This window comes from Zalophus californianus, chromosome 7 (genome assembly GCF_009762305.2).
Source record: "Zalophus californianus isolate mZalCal1 chromosome 7, mZalCal1.pri.v2, whole genome shotgun sequence".
In the NCBI taxonomy this organism is placed as follows: Eukaryota; Metazoa; Chordata; class Mammalia; order Carnivora; family Otariidae; genus Zalophus; species Zalophus californianus.
The window spans coordinates 24,948,119-24,972,772 of record NC_045601.1 but is presented as its reverse complement, the minus strand read 5'-3'; the positions used below and the strand labels follow the sequence as shown (position 1 = coordinate 24,972,772).

Genomic DNA, 24,654 nt, shown 5'->3' with positions numbered 1-24,654 from the left:
TTGAGGACCCAAAGGAATTACATTTGCCAGGATTTTTAAATATAGTAATACTGGAGTAGAGACTAAAAACAATTCTTACATTTCTTCTCTACTTTTTAAACGCAGTTTTATGACCTTAGTGTTTTGTTTTATGCATTCTTTTATTTGAAAATTCTCATTCTATTTAAAATACATATTTCTACTACTAAAATAAAAGTGCCCTAATAAAACCAATTTTCAACTCTTTTCCTCTTTTTCCTGAAATTATGATACTATGACTTACATGCTGATTCTTATTGATTTAGGACATTTTATTTTTTTTAAATCCCTTAAATATTTTATTGCAGTTATATTGATAATCTATATATGCGATGTTTCCTATTTTGGGGGCTCCTGGAATGCTCCTTCTTGCAAAGTATATTTTGCAATATCTTTAGTCCTTATAGATTCACACCTTTTATAGTTAAAAATTTTTATGTCCGTTATCTGTTTTTCCTTTCTGTACCATCTTCTTGGGAAAATTATATTTCTTATTATATATGTTCCAATAATTAATTAATACTTTAATACTTTAAAAAATACTTTATACTTTAATAAATTACAGTATAATTTGTGATGGTGAGATATCTTATATATGGCTTTATAAACAAATTCATTTGTACTCACTGGATTTTTGTTATTACTTTTTTATATACCTAAACTTATTTTATGCTTATTTTAAACTTTGACTTTTTAAATTTTGTTATTTGCAAATCCTCATTGTTCTCCTGTTGAGGCAAAGTAGAATTTAAAGAATTACTCATCTTATGCTTTCTTGTATCTTAGAGGAATTTTATGATTTTATGATTCTCTTTATTCAAAGTCAAATCCTTACCCATGATGTCATAAACAGGTTCTAGATCTTAGAGTTTGGCCAAGAAAATAAATGACTCAGAACCTCAAGTTCCTTCTGGAAAATTAGCTTAATAATTATCTATAGTGAGTCTTAAATAACATGAAATATATCCAGTGCTTAAGAAATAGCATAGTAAGCCCTCACTAAAGAGAAATTTTTACTTTTACTCTAGATTCTAGGGATGATTTACAGACTAAAAAAGGAAATGTCTCTTCTCAGCTTAGTTTAAATAGTTTTATTGTGAACCAATTTTGTTTGGGGCATTCTGCACGGCACTGTGGATAGTAAGGAAAACCAGGAATTGTTTCTACTCTCAAGGAAACTTCAGACTACAGAAGAGAGAGGACACATTCTAATGAATAATATATCAATGTGAGGTGTACTTTATAAAAACATGTAGCATAAAGAAGTGTATAGGAGAAGGAGTGACCCACCACTATTGGGGGAGAGGAAAGTTGGAGGAACAAGCCACTTATCATGAGCAAGTTTGAGAAGAATGGATATTGTTTACCAGCTATCAAGGTGTGAAGAGGGGGAAGAAAACTCCAGGTGAAGTAACATCATTTAGATAGCATACATATAAAGCCATATAATATAACGATTTTATATGTAAGAGAGCATTATAAATATTACAATAAATCTTAGTCAAATGTGTTGGATATATGTTAAATATTAACAAAGACATTTCATTGGTTTATCATGCATTTTCATTATCTAAGAGATATACAGGCTGACAGTAAAACATGTAAAATCTGCACAGAAGAGCATAAAGTGTAAAATTAAGGTCACCTTTCACCATCAAAATATTGATCTCTGTTAAGAATGTTTCATGCAGCCTCCTAGAAGTATCCCATGAATATGGATGTCTATATCAGGATTCACCCACAGGCAGTTTGAGGCAAATTGTTCTTGGTTTTGTATGGACAATATGGTAATTTAAAAATTTAAAACTAAATTTGAATTCATTTAAGTGTGAAATTCATCCTACATCCTACCACTACTTCTTATTCTTTTACTTAGCTACAACAGATTCTGATAATACTTCCTGAGTCTTTGAAAGATGGCTGTGGAATTGAGATCCTGAAGCAAACATGCAAGATTAGAGTGTGAGTGTGTGTGTTCTGTGTGTGTGTTTTTATGTAAAGAATCAGGTTACACTTCTGGCTTCCACCTTGCTGTTTTTATTCATATTACCTCATATCAACATGTATACATTTACATTATGCTTTTAAAATAATTATATAGTATCTTTTTTTAAGGTTACATCATAATTTATTTGAACAGTCCCTGAATAATAAACATTGTTTTCTTTTGCCTTGTTATTACAACAGTGTTGGAAGCAAGATTCTATACATATAAATTCAGGCATTTATATGAATGGATCTATAGATAAACGTATAGAAAGGGATTTAATTGGAAGTATTTGGGATATCAACCATTTGTCCCTTCAGTGTGTTTTAACTCATGGTAAAGAGAAACACAGAGGAAAAGGAAAATAAAAAGAAGTGTTTATTAATGATGGGATATGCCCCAAATTCCACAAATTTGGGGTTCACTGGCAAAGCTATATTGAAGCACACAGCTAGAATCTGAAGCCAAATAGTCATCTTCCTTTGCCCATTACTGTCTAGACATCACACCAATCCATGAGAGAGTTTGGTCTTGCCAACTTGGACAAGCAATTAGCCAGATGCATGGTGGATGGCAAGTCCGTTGCACATACCCCACCCACCTTTTGTCTCTGGCCCTAGATGATGATCACATAAAAACAGGAGATTTGAACGAGAGCCAGCTAGGCCTGCTGACACACCAACGAACAGGCAGGCACTGGGAACTAGTGGAGTATGCTTCTAAGGGAAAATTTCTTACCTACTAATGAAGAGATTGCATGTTTCTTTTTTATTTGGATAGTAACCAATGAATTTCTTTCAAAAAGTTTATAGCAATTTAGGCTCAACTAAAAATCCTCAGGAATATCTGGTATTACTTAACAGTTACCAATCTAATAGGCAAAGGAGGCTTCCCTAATTGTTTAAAATCACATCACTTTGGGGGCGCCTGAGTGGCTCAGATGGTTGGATGTCTGCCTTTGGCTTGGGTTGTGGTCCCAGGGTCCTGGGATCGGGTCCCGTGTCAGGCTCCCTGCTCCTTGGGAGCCTGCTTCTCCCTCTGCCTCTCTCTGTCTCTGTCTCTCATGAATGAATGAATAAAATCTTAAAAAAAAAAAGAAAAGGAGATAGGAATTAAGGATACTCTGAACATTAGAGCATGATTGACTAGATGTAGAGATATATTAAAAAAAATAAAATAAAATCACATCACATCACTTTGAATATGAATAAAGTTGAGGAGTTTTTTTGCCTTAAGTTTATTAACCATTTATATTTTTCACCTCTATTAAACTTTTATATACATAAGTTACCCATTTCTAGGGAGTTAATATTTATTAAAGCAGCCATTAAAAATGGATGAGATCTTGCCATTTTCAACAACATGGATGGACCCAAAGGGTATCCTGCTAAGTGAGGTAAGTCGGACAAAAACAAATACCATATGATTTCACTGATATGTGGAAAAACCAAAAAAAAAAAAAAAATGAGTACATAGACAAACAAACAAAACCAGAATCAGACCTATGAATTCAGAGAACTGATGATTGCCAGAGGTGAGGGGTAGGAGAATGGGCAAAATAGATGAAGGAAAGTTGGAGATACAAGCTCCCAATTATGGAATGAATAAGTCATGGGAATAAAAGCGACAGCACAGAGAGTATGGTCAGTCATTCTGTAACAGTGTTTCTGGTGACAGATGGTACATACACTTGTGGTGAGCACGGCATAATGTATAGAGTGGTCAAGTCACTATGTTGTACACCTGCAACTAGTGAAACATTGTGTATCAACTACACTCAAATAAAGAACAATAAGTAAGTGGATCATCAAGAATAAAACACAGACTAGACAGATAATTGTATTGGGTCTTGAGTTTTCCTGCAAAACATTGGCCAAAATGAAATTTCACTATATATTCCATAGGGAAAAGAATGTCAGAGAAAAATGTCACACACTCCTTAGTTCACTGGTATTGAGTAAAATCTTCAGATCTTTCTAAATCTATTTTTATAAAATTGAATTTCATAAACATGGATGTTTGGAGTAAAAGGAATGAAATGGAGAAAACTTCAAAAAAAATCCGTGCTCCATTTCAAATATTGTTTATTATAAGGAAAATTATATTGTTTTCTGGCTATTCAGTTTTCCCAATATTGTGATGAATAATCCAAAAATTTTCCACTGATTGAAATACAATCTTTATGAGATACTAAATTCCCATATAAATTTGGAGACCCTTCTTTTTAAAAAAATATTGACTTTTCTGGTTATTTCTCTCTCTGTACCATACTCTTTGTAATAATGTAACTTTATTTTTTAATTTTTTAATTTATTTAATTTTAATTTTTTATTTTTTAATAATGTATTTTTATTTTTTAAAATGTAGATTCTGTTACATTGTTGTTTTCAGTATATTTCACAAAGAATAGTAAGGTAAATATGGTTCTACTTACCCAATTTTTACTAGACCTGCAGTATCAATTTTACTTCTCTATGTGTTATTGAGTTTATTTCTTGTCTCTCTCATGGTTGTATGTGTTTTATTTATTTTTTAAAAGATTTTATTTATTTATTTGAGAGAGAGAGAGAATCTGCACAAGAAAGGGAGAGGGGTAGAGGGAGAGGGAGAAGCAGGCTCCCTGCTGAGCAGAGAGCCCCACATGGGGCTTGATCCCAGGAACCTGGGATCCTGACCTGAACCAAAGGCAGATGCTTAACCGACTGAGCCATCCAGGCGCCCCAAGTTGTAGTATTTTAAACACTAGTTGTGGCTTTATTTTGTTGTTGGTGGTGTAATATGACTTAAATTCTTTTCTATGTCTGGTCCTAGGTTACTTTTCTTTTTTACGCATCAGTGCTCTTAAAGTTGCCATGATTTTTCTCATGAAGACCTCTGGAGATGTCACATAGGAAAATCGGGGAACTGCCTTGACATTCAAATAGCTCTTTTTATTTATTTATTCTGCACTCATTTAGAATGAATATATCTTAATCGTGTTTTCATATTTTAGTCTCTCATCTGCTGATATGACATTCTATAAAATATTCAGGGTTACATTTAATATAAAAGCATTCTAACACTAATACTAAAGTACTTTCGTGAACTTTAGGTGAGAAGATTGCTAATAAACTATCCTACATTTTTCCTTTCATATTACATGATTTTACAATAAGGCACATTTAATTATCTTGTTCTTTCTATAGAATAACCTCTCCTGAGCTCATCCAACAGTAAAAATAAGTGAACTGGCGAACAATTTGGGTGTCATATACTTTTAAAGGAAGATAATCCAAAGTATAAGGTGAAAAGTAATGTAGTTTGACGTATAAGATGAAGTCAGTACTAAAGTACATGGAACCGATAGGATTGTCTATTTTGGAACCAAGAGCACCTTCTACACAGAGTACACAGAGGGCTGGGAGCTATGCAACATCTTCAGGACTGTAGAAGTGTAGACTGCCACCTTTTCTTAGAGGATTTGTTGCAGTCAGCTTGTCCTATCAGGTCATAAGCCAGTCATAGGAGAGGAGGGAAGACAAGCAGCCTTTGGAAAGGATAATGAACATCTTTTAAAGCAGGGTTAGTAAACAGGCCAACCTCAGTGACCAAGCAAACAGGTTACTTGCTGAGTAGTGTACATTTACTCTGTGTATCATAAATACACACACACACACACACACACACACACACACAACTGTAGTTATGCAGTGGACTGAACTTCTTAGACATTTAAAAATTTACACTCTGTTAAGATAACATTGACCACCAATAATAATTTGTTTTGCTTCATATTCCCACAGGACTTTGCTGTCTATCCATTTAAGCCTGTTTCATGTTTCGGAATTATCTTTTAAAATTTCTGTCTCTTGGCCATGATCTCCTGTATAACTTTAGCACATAGGTGAGACTCTGAAATTGTAAAGCTCTAGAATTTTTCAGTTTTTCACTGGTGAGCTTTTAATGTCATTGGAAAACGTTTCTTGTGGAACATGTTAGACTTTGAGCCATAGTGACTGACCTGCTAACTTAAAGCTAATTTACACTGGATTTATTCTTGTAATGATGCTTAAAAGTGTGAGAGATGGCATCAGTCTGCCACACCTTAGGAGGGGGTCTTAAGACTCCCTTCCTAAGGGAATGGCTCGAGGTGCAGACATCCTGTACACTAAAAGATGCCATGGCATACCCAAGATAGAATTGCCCTGCTAGATATATGTAAAATTTATATACTTTATAGGTATTGAAGATTTAGAAATTTAACTATAATATTACTCTTTGCAGAAAATTCCCTTTGCACTATGAATAATTTTCTGTTCTAACTTCTTTGAACTCAATTGTAGACTTATATACTAATTTTGCACTCTACCCTGATCCCAGATGAAGTTAAACAAAAAAAATACCAAAACTGATCACTAAACTGTAATTTTAGTTGAGTGTAATTTTATGTCAGTTCTAAAAGATTTAGTAATTAAGAATGAGTTTGATTTCAACTTCATTCTTCATTTGCTCTTAATTGTTATAGCAATTTAATTCCAAAAATAGCATCTTTTCCTGATACACCTGCAAATTTTTTGATGTCTGTTCAACGTTTAGATAGATTAAGAAATAAAGGAGGAAATACCAGACAAAAATCATGATGTATTAGAAGACTACATTTCTGGCTCTAAAATACTGAGTTTATTCATTCCTGAAAAGTTGTATCAATATGAAACTGATCTATTCAAATGTCTGATCTTGTATCAAATAGGAAAACTGCCCCTGAAAGTAGGAAAAAATGTATAGTCATATTATTTTCAATTTATAAAATATCCCAGTTGCCCACAGCAGATACTTATCATAAGTAATTATTTCTATTAATATTAAATATATATAGATTTAAAGTGTTTTTTCAAACATATCCTTTTGTTCTGAAATCATATATCACTGCAAGAAAGGTTTATTATCTCCATGTTAGAAATGAGGCAATTAAAACACCAAGAGTTGAACTAATCAAGGAAACAGGGTTATTACATAAATTGATATTACAATCCACTTATTCTACTGCTTTCTCCACTGTGCTCTACTGTAATCTGCATGACATTTGGAATGTTAATTAAACCTTAAAATGTTCCAGACATATAAACAAATAAATGCAATAGTTTATTTAAAAAGTAATAGATTTTCCTAACAACTCTTTTTAAATTATTTGAGACTAAGATCTAACATTAGACCATAAAGAAAGAATTGCACAAGATGTTAATTAAGTATAAACAATAATAACTGTGCTAACTAGGGTTGTTACATAAACAACATTTAAAAGCTATTATATAAAATGAACTTTTGGTATTAAAGGAAATGGCAAAAACCTGGGGCTTAAAAAATGTATAAAAAATAAGTGGGTTACTTAGGGACTAGATAGAGCCAGTAGTTTTACCTGAAATGACCAGAAAACGTGATCAAATATCCTACATCTCTCCTATTAATTTTATTTTAGTAAAATACATACTATTTTAAATGATTAAAAAGAGACACACCAAATAAAAAATCATTTTATGGTAAAAATGCAACATGACTCATTAAGTAATAGTTGTCTCGATTAGAAAATACTTTTAAAACATTCTTTAAAGGATATTTTATTTTTTCTAAGAAAAATATTTTTCATTATTTTTACTTTTGTTTCCCTTGCTCAGGAGATATATCTAGAAAAAATTGCTACAGCTGATATCAAAGAAGTTACTGCCTGTGTTTTCTTATAGGATTTTTATGGTTTCAGGTCTCACATTTAGGTCTTTAATCCATTTTGAATTTATTTTTGTGTATGGTGTAAGAAAGTGGTCCAGTTTCATTCTTCTGCATGTGGCTGTCCAGTTTTCCCAACAGCATTTGTGGAAGAGACTGTCTTTTTCCCATTGGATATTCTTTCCAGCTTTGTCAAAGATTAACTGACCATATAATTGTGTGTTTATGTCTGGGTTTTCTATCCTGTTCTATTGTTTTCTATTCTGTGTCTATTTTTGTGCCAATACCCTACTGTCTTGATTGCTACACCATTGTAATATAACTTGAAGTCTGGAATTGTGATGCGTCCATTTTGCTTTTCTTTTTCAAGATTGCTTTAGCTATTCAGGGTCTTCTGTGGTTCCATACAAATTTTAGGATGTTTGGTCTAGTTGCGTGAAAAATGCTGTTGGCATTTTGATAGGGATTGCATTAAATTAAATGTGTAGATTTCTTTGGGTAATACAGACATTTTAAACAATGCTTGTTCTTCTAAACCATGAGCATGGAATGTTTTTCCATTTCTTTGTGTCATCTTGAATTTCTTTCATCAGTATTTTCTAGTTTTCAGAGTACAGGTTTTTCACCTCTTTATTTAGCTTTATTCCTCAGTATCTTATTATTTTGGGTGCAATTGAAATGGGATAGTTTGTTTAATTTCTCTTTCTGATGCTTCATTATTTGTGCATAGAAATGAAACTAATATAAGTGTATCTTAACTAACTGGAATTAAAATAAAAACTTTAAAAAATATACTTTTCATTTTATAACATTTTAACTCCCCATAGGGGTATATCTCAATGGAGTTTCCTGAAAGTCAATGGAGAATTTAAAAATGTTTACTATAAAAACAATTTTAAAGTATGAATCTATTCTATAATGTAATTGTAACTATATATTTATTTCTTTGGGGATATGAATAAATCCATCTCAGTAAGACAGGACAAAATGCTTGAGAGTTTCCCAGGGAATCAAAATTATTGCACAAGAAAAATTTCGGAATAAAATTTGAATATTTGGCATATTTTGATATTGACTTAATGGAACTTATTCATGATGGAAGGGAAGGAGAAAGATACATAAAACTCCCATATTAAAATCATCTTTCTACTTCAATTCAGCGCAGTTAATTTTTGTCATTCTGTCTTATATATTACGTCTTATTTTCAATTACATTTTTATTTTGAGATAATAGTAGACCCACGTGCAGTTGTAAGAAATAATACAGAGAGATCCCATGCATCCTTTTTCCAGGTTTCCTCAATGGTAACAGCTTGAAAACCCATAGCTTGATAATACTGACATTGAGAGAGGCAAGACACAGACCTTTTCTCTCACCTGAATTTTCCCTCATATAGCCTTTTAATAGCTACAACCAATTCCCTTATGCTTCCATCCCCTCTTTGATATCTGGTCTCCAATTATTCTCTATTTCTTTAATTTTATAATATCAAGAATGCTGTATAAAAAGAAACATGCCATATTTAACTTTTTAAAGAATATTTTATTTATTTATTTGACAGAGACAGACACATCGAGAGAGGGAACACAAGCAGGGGGAGGGGCAGAGGGAGAAGCAGGCTCCCCGCCGAGCAGGGAGCCCGATGTGGGGCTCGATCCCAGGACCCTGGGACCATGACCTGAGCCGAAGGCAGACGCCTAACGACTGAGCCACCCAGGTGCCCCAATATTTAACTTTTTAAAAATTGTTTTTCACTCAGCATAATTCTCTGGCAATTCATCCTGATAATTGTAGGTCTGAACAGTTTGTTCCTTTTTATGGCTGAGTATGATTCTATTGTATGGATATACCACAGTTTATCTAATTTTTCACTTACTCAAGGAACCTGGGTTATTTCCAGTTTGGCACTACTCCAAACAGAGCCATCATGAACATGTTTGTGCACAAGCTGTTGTGTGAACACAACTTTTCATTTCTCTGGGATGAAAGACCAGGAGTGCAACTGTCCAGGCTACACAGCAATTACATATGTGGTTTATTAAGACACTGACAAACTGTTTTCAGAGTAGCAGACCATTTCACATTTCCACTGGCAATATATGAGTGATTGAGTTTCTCCATATCCTCAAGAGCATTTATTGTTGTCATTATATTTTACTTGAGAAATTCTAGTAGGCACATAGTGATACATAATTGTTTTAAATTTGCATTTGCCTAATGAATAATAATGTTGAATATGTTTTTATGTGCTTTTTGCCATCGTATATCCTCTTCAGTGAAATGCTCTGTCATTTATTTTGCTCAGTTTATAACTGGTTTGTCTGTTTTTTACTGTCAATTTTTCAGAGTTCTTTATATATTCTTGATAGTAGTCCTGAGTCAGAGATATGGCATGGAATTATTTTCTACCAGTCCACTGCTTGTCTTTTCACTTCTAAATAGCATCTTTCTCAGAGTAAAAGCATTTAATTTTGGTTCTGACTACTGCAGTTATATAATAAAAGTTGAACCTGAGTATATTGATTTCTCTCATTTTATTTTTTCCCCAAAATTGCTTTAACAAATCAAATTCCTTTGGCTTTCCATTAAAAGTTTTGAATAATCTTCTCTAGAACTACAAAAATGTGATTTTCCTGGCTACTGTATTAAATCTGTCTGTCAATTTGGGAGGAATTAGCATGTTTATTGTTGAGCCTCCTGATCCAAAAACACAGTATGTTTCTCCATTTATTTTGATATTCTTCTGTTTCTTTTACCAGAATTTTGTTTTGTTGCCCAAATTGTTCCACCTTTGGGCACTGGGGGCTCTTTTAGTCAGTTCCTTGTCCCTTTGATATAGCCCCATCATTTGTGTGTGTGTGGGGGGGGTGCATGCACGCACATGCATGTGTGTATTTATAACTTCCTTTCTTTACTTTTCTTTTTTTTTTTTAAAGATTTTATTTATTTATTTGACAGAGAGAGAGAGACAGCGAGAGCAGGAACACAAGCAGGGGGAGTGGGAAAGGGAGAAGCAGGCTTCCTGCAGAGCAAGGAGCCCGATGTGGGACTCGATCCCAGGACCCTGAGATCATGACCTGAGCCGAAGGCAGACGCTTAACGACTGAGCCACCCAGGCGCCCTACTTTTCTTTTTTTAAATTTACTTTTTTTTAGTCATCACTACCCTTAATGTGGGACTCAAATTTATAACCCCAAGATCAAGAGTCACATGCTCCTCTGACTGAGACAGTGAGGTGCCCCTGACTTCCTTACTTTTAGACATTACAAATTGCTCCATGACCATCTTGTACATGTCCTGCTCCAGACTTACAATCAGCCATTTACCCAAGGATCGTTGGTTCCCTCAATTGGAGAATGGTATTAGTAACCAATATCAGATTACTAGGTATGTTTGTGGCTACTGGGTCTTGTTGCCTCTCTGCCCTTACAGTTGACAGAGTGAAGAAACACATAGTATATACTTACCCATGTACATACACATGAGTTAAATATTTCTGTAATTCATCCATTTTACTTATATTAAAATAAACTACACTTCCACTGACTATTGCACTCTAACCCATTAAACTACATGGGTTTAATGTAGTTAAACATTTTAGCCTTCTGCCTTGCTTTATCAGTAATCTCCCACACCAGATGAAAAACCTGGTTCCTGTCTCCCACCATCCACTTTTGTATTTGTTCAATTTCAGTTAACATAAACAATGGTTCCAAAATTGTCAACCCATTCCCTTACAAGAAACAACGTTACTACTGGTTCTTATTCACAGTTCCCTTTGTCTTTAATCTTACAGGAGCCCACCATTTCCAAAATAATTTAGGTCAGCTTAATTTTCCCATAGCCTCCTCAACAAGTTGTTTTATACATTGGTGATAAGTTGGTGTCTTTTGTCACAATCCCTGCCTTCTATTCTGGGATCTCCTGATCTTCTAGCTTGTATTTTACAGCAGAGCCTTCAGATAAGCATCAGAAAGAGTTAAAAAAGTGTTTGATATTGAAACTGCAAGGCTAGGGTTAATTTATTACAGTAACTGATGATATCAGAATGGAGGAGCATACAATTTCCTGTTGGAGTATAATCCATAACTATTTTATAAGGACTCAGTAAAGGTTTACCCTAAGGGTAAAAGTATTATGGATGATGAGGACATCTATAAATCTATATGTCCTTCTCATAAAACTTACAATCTCTGAAATATCTATATTAACACTATTTTGCCTCTACAAACTTAATCTTGGAAAAACTGAAATTAAACATCTCTCTTGAGTGGACAGTTCTTTCCATACAAATATTAACATGGTGCTGAGCTAATTGAGAAATATGGATCATACAGCATGAACCTAATTATTTCTACCAACTTTATTTTTATAAAGTGAAATATTAAAACTTTTCGATGTTCTAGGAGCTCTTTGTTAAGTCTCTAAGATAGTTTTCGAGGTAAAAGACATCATGAAGGGGTGAAGGTGTGGCTCAGTTGGTTAAGCGTCTGCCTTTGGCTCAGGTCATGATCCCAGGGTCTGGAATCGAGGCCCGCATCGGGCTTTCTGCTCCATGGGGAGCCCGCTTCTCCCTCTCCCTCTGCCTGTCATTCCCCTTGCTTGTATTCTCTCTCACTCTGTGTCAAATAAATAAATAAAATCTTTTTAAAAAAAGACTTCATGAATATGCTTCCTTTCTTTCTTTCTTTTTAAATCCTGATCTTGACAAGGTAAAATCAAAAGAGTTGGATCTGGCTCCAAAAGCAAAGGCAACAAAAGTAAAGAAGGGCTACATCAAACTAAAAAGCTTCTGCACAGCAAAGGATATCAGCAACAAAATGAAAAGACAACCTACTTGGACGCCTGGGTGGCTCAGTCGGTTAAGCGTCTGCCCTCAGCTCAGGTCATAATCCCAGGGTCCTGGGGTCAAGTCCCGCATCAGGGTCTTGGGATCGAGTCCCACATCAGGCTCCAGCAGGATCCCCCTTCTCCCTCTCCTTCTGCTGCTCTCTCTCTCTGTCAAAGAAATAAATAAAATCTTAAAAAAAAAAAGACAACCTACTGAATGGGAGATTATATCTGCAAATAAGGATCCGATAACAGGTTACTATTCAAAATATATAACGAATTCATACAGCTCAATAACCTAAAGACAAATGATCTCATTAGAAAATGGGCAGGGGATCTGAATAAACATTTTCCCCAAGAAGACACAGAGATGACCAATAGGTATATGAAAAGATGCTGAACATCATTAATCATCAGGGAAATGCTAATCAAAACCACAATGAGGTATCATCCCACACCTGTTAGAATGGTTATTATCAAAAAGAAAAGAAATAGCAAGTGTTGGCAAGGATATATAAAAAAGAAAACCCTTGTGCACTGTTGAGCATGTAATTCCACTATGGAAAACAGTACGGAGGTTCCTCAAAAAATTAAAAATAGACTTTCCATATTATCCAGCTATTGTCCTGGGTATTTATCTGAAGAAAACAAAAACACTAATTTGAAAAGATATATACACTCCCATGTTTATTGAATCATTATTTACAGTACACAAAATATGGAAACACCTAAGTGTCTATCAATGGATGAATGGATTAAGAAGATGTGGTATATATATTCAATAGTGTACTACTCAGCCATAAAAAAGAAGGAACCCTTGCCATTTGCAAGAATATGAATGGAACTTGAGGGAATTATACTTAGTGAAATACATCAGGGAAAGACAAATACAGCATGATTTCACTTATATGTGGAATCTAAAAATGTGAAACAAACAAAAAAACAAAAATCAAGCTCAAAGATAGAAAGCAGATTGGTGGTTACCAAGGTGGGGGCGGGTAAAGGGGTCAAAAATTACAAACTTCAAGTTTTAAAATAAATAAATCCTGGGGCTATAATGTACAGCAGGATGACTATAGTTAATAATATTTTATTGCATATTTTAAAGTTGCTAAGAGAGTAGATCTTAAAAGTCCATCACAAGCAAAAAAAGAAACTTTTTTTTTTTAAGTAACAGTATATGGTGAAATAAAAAAGAATTGACAGGAGATTTGACTGATAGTTTAAAATATGCTCATGGACACATGAAAAATAGTCACTTGGATATCTAATTTGTGACAATAAAATATTTTAAAAATGAATAACAGGGTTAACACAAGTGAGAAACTTTTATTATTATGATTTTACAATGTTTTAAAAGTTTATGTTATATTTTATAATAATCAAGCACTGATACAGTCACCACAAAACAAAGAAATCATTCAGGTGAGATTTGTTATCTCTTTGATAGCCATATATTAGTTAGGATTTAAGAAATACTTTTCATTCACCCATGTTAAAATTTCTAAGACCAACTTACTATTTTAACAAGAAAAAGACAAATTCTCTATATGTATCAACACAGCGCCTTCCAGCAAATATTTCATAAGTTTCTCCCTCAAATTTTTACACAATTATCTTGTGAATAAGCCCAAAAGTGGGGCATTTTTAAAAATTTAAACCTATTTCTTAGCCTTTTTTTCCCCCACAGGCTTATCCATTACAAATAAGAAAAATAAAATTACATTTCCCCTAACCCTGTATAACTTGAAAAAAAATCCAAGTTTTGTCCTTTGCTATGCTCTCTCATATTCTAGATAAATTGTGATTTTTGAAGGGGACAAACTTTTCCTCCTTTTCTCCTGAAAAATATCACTCAGTTATCATACATAAATAGTTGCATTTTCTATCACCTAGGATGGGCTCAATAACTATACTTGTAAATTTTAACAAAGTAACTTTCAACTTCTATTTCAGGGAGAAAAATGGAGGATATGATATAAACTGCTTGTCTTACATAAGCATTTTAGCGGGCTAGAAAATATTACAATAGAGGTAAAACTTTTGCCAGTCACATCCATCCCTTTTATGACTTCTTAAAGTGTTAAAAAGTGTGTCAGTATAGTAACACCTCTCAAAGTTATAGCCTTGTATAGCACATAAAAATAAGAAGCAAACATTTATGAACTTTTGCCTGTATTTGTTTTTGTAAATAGTTGTATTTAACATAGCCACACTCATTCATTTCCACCTTGACTGTGGCTGGTTTTGCACCACTACTCATATTTAAGTAATTGCAACAGAGACCTTATCCTTGGCAAAGCAATATATATTTACTGTCTGGCCTTTTACAGAAAAAGCTTGCCAACTCTTCCTTTAGTTATAGAAGGATTTTAAATGTGTTAATTCAATTATCCCATGGCTTTACATTATTATTTATGAATCTTAGAAATTATGTTCAAGAAGATAGGCAGTCAGTTCTGTTCCAACACTTGTTCTGAAAACATGGATTTGTTCCAATACATTTGCTATATTAGGGAACAATTTGAGCATACTGCAAATTTTGCTTTTGTTTCTGCACAATTTATTCTCCAAGAAACACTACTTGAAAATAGGAAGGAAAAAAAAAAAAAACTTCACCCAGTTGAACTGACCTGCATAAGAATACAGAGAATACATACACATGCCTCAAACATCTCCTAGCTACCTCTGTTTACTGTGGTGTTGTGAGCCACACTTCTCCAGCTGGTGTTACAACTTTCCGTCAGATGTCACATAACCATCTTTCTACCAATTCATAATAATCACAAGCTGCAATCCCTTTCACACCCACTTCCCCAAGCAAACTTCTGGTCTTTTTCAAGGAAAAAGTGCCAAAATTATTGTAATATTTATGTATCTGTTAATCATTCCATATATGAAAAACAGTGCATTATTTAATAGGCTTTTACCACTGTGTGTGTGTGGTGTGTGTGTGTGTGTGTGTGTGTGTGTGTGTGTGTTACTAACAAAGTTTCTGAGTGTTGTATTCTTAGCTTCACCTTTTCTCACAAGACTTGTGGTTTTTTATTGGGTGATTTTTGCACAACACAGTCATTTTTAGGAATACATATATTTCAGTATAGCAAACTGACTGTATCTATGCCTCTGTTTCCCTATTTATCTGATTTCTCACAGAGAATTCAAATTTAGGAAGTGTTTAATCATAGAATGTATCATATCATACAATGGATTCATATAATGTTCAAATTAATGACCCTTCAATATAGCTATTTTTTCAATAATATTCAAGAATATGTTACATTAAAAGCACATTTCAGGGGCACCTGGGTGGCTCAGTCGTTAAGCGTCTGCCTTCAGCTCAGGTCATGGTCCCAGGGTCCTGGGATCGAGTCCCACATCGGGCCCCTCATTCCACGGGAAGCCTGCTTCTCCCTCTCTCACCAGCCCCCCCCACCCCCACTTGTGTTCCCTCTCTTGCTGTGTCTCTCTCTCTTTCAAATAAATAAATAAATAAAATCTTCAAAAAGAAAAAAGCACATTTCAAATTAAGAAGTAATTAGAAGAACCTGATATTCTAGAAATTCTGTATTAGAACACTCCCAATGTCCCAATATGAATGCAAACTGAGATGGATTCTCATGAGGTTGTAATGTTTATATGCCCTTTGTTATCTCCCAAAGCAATCTAAATTACAAGGAGGCCCAAATCCCCATTTCATGGTTTGAAGTTTCCAAAAGAATTCTAGTAATACCTCAGTGAACTAACTTCTGGGATATTTTGGACATTGAGACTGTGGTATTACTAATATAGAAGGTAAATATTTCTTGTCAAGGTTTCTTTATTTCCTTATTTATTTTTGAGAGAGAGAGAGAGAGAGCAAGTGGTGAGAGGCAGAGGGAGAGGGTGAGAGTGAATCTCAAGTAGATTCCATGCTGAGCGTGAAACCCAACACGGGGTTCGATCTCATGACCATGAAATCATGAACTGAGCAGAAATCAAGAGTCCTGTGCTTAACTGACTGAGCCACCCAGGCACCACTGAAGGTAAATATTTTTAAAATTTCCTATTAGATACAAAAATGTTTGAATTTATAGATTTTATTTTAAGGAAATTTCAAATGTTGGATATTCCTAATTTTTTGAAGCACGAGTTAGGAAAACATTTGTCTCCAATTTCTTCATGTACAAGTTTTTTTAAACAATGTGTTTTTAAGCTACCACTGTGAAGATGTAAAATCCATTTTCCTATGAACTGTATCATGGAAGCCTACTGTAGGTATTGTTCAGTATCTTGAAAAGAGTGTCTAAAAAATTCTGAATGCTGAGATTTTGCACTCTTTTATCAAACTTAAAAAACAATAAGCACAGAATATTTTAGTTAAAATATTTTTAACTTGAGCTAACTTTGTATTAAATTATTTAATTAAGGAAACATGGTTCCCTTTGTGCACAGTATGTTTAAACTGATTATTTAATTGGTTGTCTCTTTTTTATTCTGATTACAAGTTAAAAAAAAAAAAAAGGCCAGGCTTCTTATCAGTATTCATTTTGTTTTGTGTTTAGTAGATGCATTTAAAGGATTAATAGCCACAAATACATATACATTCTCAATCACTTTTGTAGTTTCTATAGGTAAATTATTACACTATAACACTATATTATACTATATTACATTATAACACTAAATGTGTTAACAGACCTGTCAAGCATTAAAGTAGATTGAGTTAATTCTCTGATTCCAAAGAAAGAAATTTTAAAGTTTGGTAATTTTTCAACTGACTGAAGAATATGGAAACAAACTTCAAATTAAATGTGTAGTGAAAGCAGAATTCTTAGGATTCTTCAGAGGTGACTGATTTGTGTATATATGTGTGTATATGTATACTTGGTTAAAAAGAAAAAAAATAGGTTCTCAATCAATTTTGGTGTGTATTTCTTGGTCTCAAATGCCACAGATTCCAACAGACAGTGTAAAAAATAAGAATGAGTCTTTGTTTGAAATATATCCCATGATTTAAAAAATGAATAGACAATTGTATCAAATATCAGATTTTAAAAATTTGCTGTGTCTACAACCATATGTTTCCTTTGAGTATTCTAGGTTCACAAAAAACACAAATCATTCTGAGTTATAGCTTTTAATCAAGTTATTTATATAATGGAGTCAATGAAAGCTCAGAATTTATTAGAATGTAATGATTTTATTTTGCTTCAACCCAACAAATTGTGCTTTTGATAGTTGCATTTCCCATCTAGAGATTAGATTATTAAATCTGATATTTACTGTAATAAATAAAATATTTTATACAGTAAATATAGAGTAAACAATATAATGAAAAAGAAACATTGCTATAGAATGTGATAGGTAGGTTGTCTACTGCTTAAAGAATGACCACATATGCTATGCATTGATTGCCTTTAAAAGAGAAAAATTGAAAAAAAATAAATATAAAATAAAAGAGAAAAATTGAAATATTTGAATTTTTTGGATACTAAAATTATACTGGGACAATTTGTACTTTTTCTGATAAGTTAGAAGAATTGTTGAGTTCTCTTGTACTATAAGGGCACTTTTGGGAAAATGAAATATCAAAAATAAATTTGTTAAAAATGCTAGACAAATCAGCTTTGGTTGAATTACGTTTCTTAGATGCCACTGTTGGGAGATGGTGGGATGGGGACCTGCACTCTATAGTATTGCACAGAGACATAAATAGAGTAAAAGGACCATTTGCCAGCTATCAGTAATATATCCTTTTCTTACTGAATACTCCTTATCTATATATCTCTGATTAGGTAAAATATTCTTTTAGGTTTAGCTTCTCAACAAACTTAATAACATCAAATTAAAAATAAAATATAGTGGTATTTGTTTCATCTGCTTCATATTCTTGGTCTTCTTTCAACTACACTTTTAACTTTTTTTTTAATAAAGGCCAAAATTAAGAAAAATTCTCAAAATTGCCAAATGTGTGTGTTCTTATTGGCTCTAATAAATACTGTAAAAAAATAAAACCTCTGTTTAAATATAGTGATATACAAGGTATCTACTTGCATTGTTTGCCCTCATAAATGTTAATACAAACAAAGAGAAAAGGACATTTAGCCAAATGGTGTAGATAGTAATCACATTCTATTTTCAAAATAGAAACTTTTAAACTGAGAGTCAATCTCATATTTAGTGTTCTTAGACAACTAATTTGTTAATGGCAAAATTTATAAAAGGAAATCAAATTTTTGAATAGGAGAGACATGTGAATTAATATAATTTGTCTCATGCAACAGATGGATAATATGTAAAACTAGAAAACAAATCTAATTTACTCTATGATCAAAGGATAATTCAGAAAACAATCTGCCAAAAAACAAGGAATAAATCCAAAGCAATAAAATATAATCTATCAGCTGATGAACATTAAGTACAAGAACTGACCCTAGGAAAACCACCATCAGAACTTTCTTGACTTCTGAGGGGCTGTGGCATAGTTCTATATATATCACCACTAAACATTTTTTAAGTGTTCCTGAGTGCCAGGCAGAGAGAAGAAGAACCTAAGTAGAAAAACAGTGTCCTCAGAAAATTGGAATAAGAATGTCCTTTTTTCTTTCTCTAATTGTAAAGAAATCATTTTCACTTTACACTGATTTACAGAGATATCTACAATTAAAAAAGTCTATGACTATTATACAGAAAATGATCTTGGGTAAAAGATCTGTCAAGTCCATATTCCTTCTATTTAAACTAATAAACCATTAATTTGTCCTACCAGCTAGGCAGTAGAAGGAAATAAACATGTTTACATAACTGTTCATTTTCAACATGGGAAAAATTAGAAAATAATGTTGACTATTTTATCAACCAGTAATCATAGAAATCCTATCTGGTTGTAGGAAGGAAAAAAAAGAATTGAGGAATAGGGGTTTGAGTAGAGATGAAATTGTGTGTGTGTTTGTGTGCATGCGTGCATGCATGTGTGTTTTTTGACATAATGCCAGGCTGCTTTAATCATCTCTTTTAAAATCTTACATATTTCAAAATGATTCTGATGTCAAAATAAAGTACATTTCAGTACTGAGAAGCCTACCAGGGTCCGAATGTCTAAAAATGATCTTTTTTCATGATTTGGCTTTTAGACATGAATTGGTTGCTGCTAAATACACTCACAGTTTTACAAGGGCTTCAGCGTCTCTGATTGTCCTTTTCCTCATGGCTCTGCCTTGGCCATTTCTATTAAATCATGTTCCTGCCAACCTCTGTCTACAATGAATGCCCCCATTATTTAGTAATTGAATGTTTATGATGAGCTGTAATCCCATACCGCAACAAAGTGAAGTAGCTCTTGTTTTGATGAAGGCCCAGTTTTCATGCCAGAGACCCTGCAGACAAATAGCGGCAGTCTTGATTCACAACTCTTTACCACTTTGGGCCCCTTACACATTCTTTCTGAATTTCTGATCTAATTACATATCCCATGGACTGTTTGTATTTGGCATATCATCTTCTGCTTTTGCTTGTCTCTGGAATCTTTTTTTTTTTTTTTTTTTAATGTTCATCCTGTTTTGCTCCCACTTGAACCCACCATCTGATTCTTTCTTGTCACTGAGAGGTCAGTGTTGATTAAGATGGAACCTGGAGAGGTGATACCATGAGAATCACAAAGCGTCACTTTTCAAAGAGATGGTTCTAGTTTGACAAAGGTTCGACTACATTTCTCAAGCTCTAAATTGGTTTTAACAAGTCTCCTTTTCTTATAGTGGAGCCATAAGTAGGGAAATTTTCTCTTCTCTATTCGTTTATGGATCTAGCCTTAACAGGTCTTTCCTGATGACTCCAGGAAAGATTTGTGAATCTAACAGAAATCATTGAGATGCATTCTGTAATAAATGATGGAATCTTAAATAGTCATTATTCCTATAATAATTCATAGTATTTATAGAATCTTGGATTTTTCTCCCACCAGATCCTGGTTTATCCATCCCAAATTCATGAAAGAGGGGTTTTCTTCCTTCCATCCTTCCTTCCTTCCTTCTTTCCTTCCTTTCTTTCCTTCTTTCTGTTTTTCTTTTTTCCTTTTCCTCTTTCTTCCATTTCTATTTATCTATATCCACATTAGTCTGTTACCTGAAATCCATTTTGATTGTCTTATAAATGTTAGGTGACTTTTAGATAATAAATTCCTGTAGCAGCCACCAACTGAATTAGTACTGACCTCTTTTAATACAAAATATTCAAAAATATTTTAGCTTTTTAGTATTTAACAAAGACTTTTAGAATTTTAGCTTTTAGTAGAGAACTATGCTTGTTCATAGTATGTATGTTGGGATAGATATTGAGCTGTGGTTAGCTTTGTCTAGGCAAATGATCTTGGTGATGTGATGTGCGTTAATTATTTCTCATTCTGATTTTACAATTTAAAGGTGATAAATCATCGAGGTCTAAAATAGAGTGAATTATCTCTATACAATTTCCCAGCCAATCATTAAAATCCAAAACATTATTGCCATGAAAAACACCTCATACTATTCAAAATACAGATTATTTAAAACATAGAGAAATTCAAGGAGAAAATGGATTGCAGTCAACAATATTTTCAAACTGAGCATTAATGGTCATTACAAACTCAAACGAGGTTCATAATATGTGACTGAGTAGTGAAAAGCTCTTTATCCCATTATCAATCCCCTGAGGCAAATTAAAACAACTGGAAAAGAAACCCCACAGCACTATAAATAATGTGTGTATATTTGTATATATGAGTGAGGAGCCATCTAATGTGATTTTGTGGTGGTATATATTAGGGGTCTTCATGGCATATAAAGCGAGTTTAAATTCCGTGGTATTCACAGATTGTGAACCTTCATAAAATCAGTGGTGCAGGCAGTAGGCACCTCAAACGTTTCAAGGGAATTGGTGTTCTTATCATAAAGCAGTCACAGATGATAATCTGAAAACTCTAATTACAGGCTTATTGCAGTGTGAAATCTTTCATATTGAAAATAATGCCACAGTATACATTTAGGGGGTATGTGTAAATATCAATGAAAATATCATGAGATGGAACCTGTCCTCTTAATATTCCATATTCATTAGATACTCAAAACCACAATTCACCTTTTTCTGTAAATGATAAATATTTTTTGTTGTTGGCATAAGGAGCTGTAGAAAACCAGCTTATCTTAATTATAAACCCTCATACATTTCTTTGCTGCAGAAGTAGGTCACACTAGCACCTCAGTGTGATAAAATAATTTTGTATCCTATGGCTTTTTTTCTTTTTCCCTAACATGTGTTGGAACTCCCTGGCTACCATATGGGAGCCTGGCATAAGCTGCATTCAAACAAGCTGCACCTGTGTGCCTCTCCAGGCTGAAGTCACATGTTGCATGTGTTCATTTTCCAGAGATACAAATGGTACGGAGTGAAGGGAGCATCGCCTTTGGGTATTCATTATTCTGGTGATCACCTGGGAGTGGCCAATTTGAAACCACCTTGGCGGTAAGAAATCAACGAGATTTGTATAAGAGGGTGACAGGTGCAGGGCTTCATTTTTTGCTGGATGTCATTTCACATGGATGAACTGTAAGTGCCTAAGATGGGGGCGCTTATCATGGAGAAACACTGGGTTTGTACGGCCACACAGAAAGCTCAGTACAATATTGTTCAGCATAAAAAAGGCGGAAGGGCAGCAAGCAATGCAGAAAGTGACAAACCATTAAGCTAATCCTATAAAGATCTGGCCTGTCAGGCAGCACATTTCCTGAATACTTAGAAAGCATGAGAGAGGCTTATTAATGGTTCATCACAGTTCTTACACTGCTTACATGGCTAATATGCAAACACTGCCCTTTCTTAGTTGGGATTTTCAGCACATCAGGACGTCACTTCCATGGCTACTGTATTTTTTTCCCTCCTGGGTAATTGAAGCATTACCATAGAAGACAATGATTGATGATGTCTTTAAAGGTCTAAAAAAGCACAGGCTATTTTTGAAACTGTGCCATGTCTATATAAGGAGAGAAGAAGGGACAATCTGAATTCTACAGTCTGCTAGAGCAACCCCAACAGGGCGCTGAGGCTTCTATAGAGCACAGGGCTACTTTCATTTTTTTGTCCAGCTCTGCACCCTTTCCTTCCCCTTTGTGAATTACTGTCTACTGCCGGTTAGCGTGGGGATGGTCTGGAGTTTGTCAGATGCTCAGAGTAATTAGGTCATCTTGCTAGGAAAGTGTGACTCCTCACCTCATCCCTTGGAGCTGCAAAGCTCTTCTCACCTTTGAAAGCTGCTGGACTGAGTTGAAAACAAAAAATAGTGGTGGTGCTGGTGGGAATACCATCATTTTGCATTTAGCACAACAGCTTTCCTTGAGGTATTTACAGTATTTAGATACTATTACCTTATGCACACACTTACCTTCCCCTACTGATTATTCTTTTTCTCCACTTTAGCTTTTTCTCCATTTCAGCTCTTCTTTCAACCTTTTATGGGTGTGGATTCAATCCAATAAACATTTAGGAGGAATCTCCAACACCTTGCTAGCTACTGAGAATATGAAACTGTTTATTTTATGTGTGTTTTTATTCAATTCCTGGAAAAACTAAGTATTGTAAGATATGCACACATGGTAACAAATAAATTTCATTTTTAAAATTACTGTGTTTCCTTTTCTTCTTTTTTCATCCATGTGTAAATAATGGGTAAAGACACAGAGAGAGGACTTATTTTTGAGGGATAGAGTTAAGGGCAGAAACTAAACATCAGTTTAAGTCAATTTATCTCATTCACTCAAAATTATCTTCAAAGATTGAAAAGCTAAGGTCTAGTTCTTTAAATCATTTGAACTGTTCCCCAGTATTTGATTTAATACATATTTAGTACTTGCCAAATACGTAGAGTCATAAAACCTAAGGAAAGCAACAGGAAGCAGGCTATTAAAATTGGTTTTGGTTTCTGTTTTTGTTTGTTTGGTTTGTTTGGTTGTTTGTTTTCTTTTGTTTTGTTTCCCTCAGAGCAATGCGGGCCATGGGAGCTTGGGCAAGTTACCTAAATTTTCTAAGAATTCATTCCCTCATTTATACAATGAAAATTTTCATTTACACAATGAAAATAATAATACCTGGCTTGGCAATTGTTCAGGGTATTAGAAGAGACAATATGGAGCACGGTGTATGACACACAGTAAGATGTCAAGAAATTCACATTCCATTTGAAATTGGGCAGAAATTGTTTTTGCTCAGCATTATTCGTTGGAAGATTACATACAGATACATACAGATCTGTATTTTTTTTCCCTCTTTCTGACTATGGAACTTCTTGTAAACAGGAATGATATATTTTATTTCTGAAGTATTTTTTGTTGGTTGACTTTTCCATATTCCTCATGCATAATAGAATATGGATGTGCCTAATAATATTACAAGTGAAAATTAGGATGCAGAGGAAGCATTTGAAGTGATTCCTGTTTAGCAGAGAAATTAAGGTAAAGGGGGATTAAGTCAACTGCCTAGAGTCAGATTAAAAATAATGGAAGAGAGGAAAAATAGAGAGAGGAATAATAGAAAAGAATAGAGGACCAGAATAGAGGCCCCAAGACCCTATCAGCTGGTCAGTATTTCTTTTCAGGCTTGACCAATTTCACAATAAATGGGAAGGAGGGGCACGTGGTTGGCTCAGTTGGTCGAGTGTCTGACTCTTGATTTCAACTCAGGTCATGATCTCCCAGTCTTGAGATTGAGCCCTGTGTTGGGCTGCACGCCCGGCTTGCAATCTATTTGAGATTCTTTCTCTTTCCCTCTGCCTCCCCCCCCACCCCCTGCTCTCTCTCTCAAATAAATAAATAAATCAAAAAAAATTATTCTTGTCTGAATCATAAAATCCTGGAGTGTGGCTTCACCACAAATAAATCAGCTTACCATGTAATATATCTAAAAATACCACTTTGTATTTCCAGTTTTCTTCCTCAAAATTGTCTTGTGCTAATGCTCCTTCTCATATTTTTCTTTTCTTCTTATTGTTAGCCAGGCTTTTTCAAGCTACATGCTTATTACTTATTTCAAAAGCTGGTGTATGAGTTCATCTGGAATCCAATACCAGAAGTTAGCCCAAATCATCTCCTGACCTTCAGGAAATCAAAGCTAA

The 24,654-nt window shown here is 34.0% G+C and overlaps 1 long non-coding RNA gene across 1 annotated transcript; it reads left to right on the top strand.

The window, feature by feature from the left end:
- The first annotated feature begins 906 nt into the window (after positions 1 to 906).
- Positions 907 to 23,139, top strand: LOC113927771. Its single transcript, XR_003521730.1, has 3 exons — positions 907 to 1,423; positions 21,919 to 22,013; positions 22,965 to 23,139. It is a non-coding gene; the product is annotated as an uncharacterized LOC113927771 (long non-coding RNA).
- The last annotated feature ends 1,515 nt before the right edge of the window (positions 23,140 to 24,654 follow it).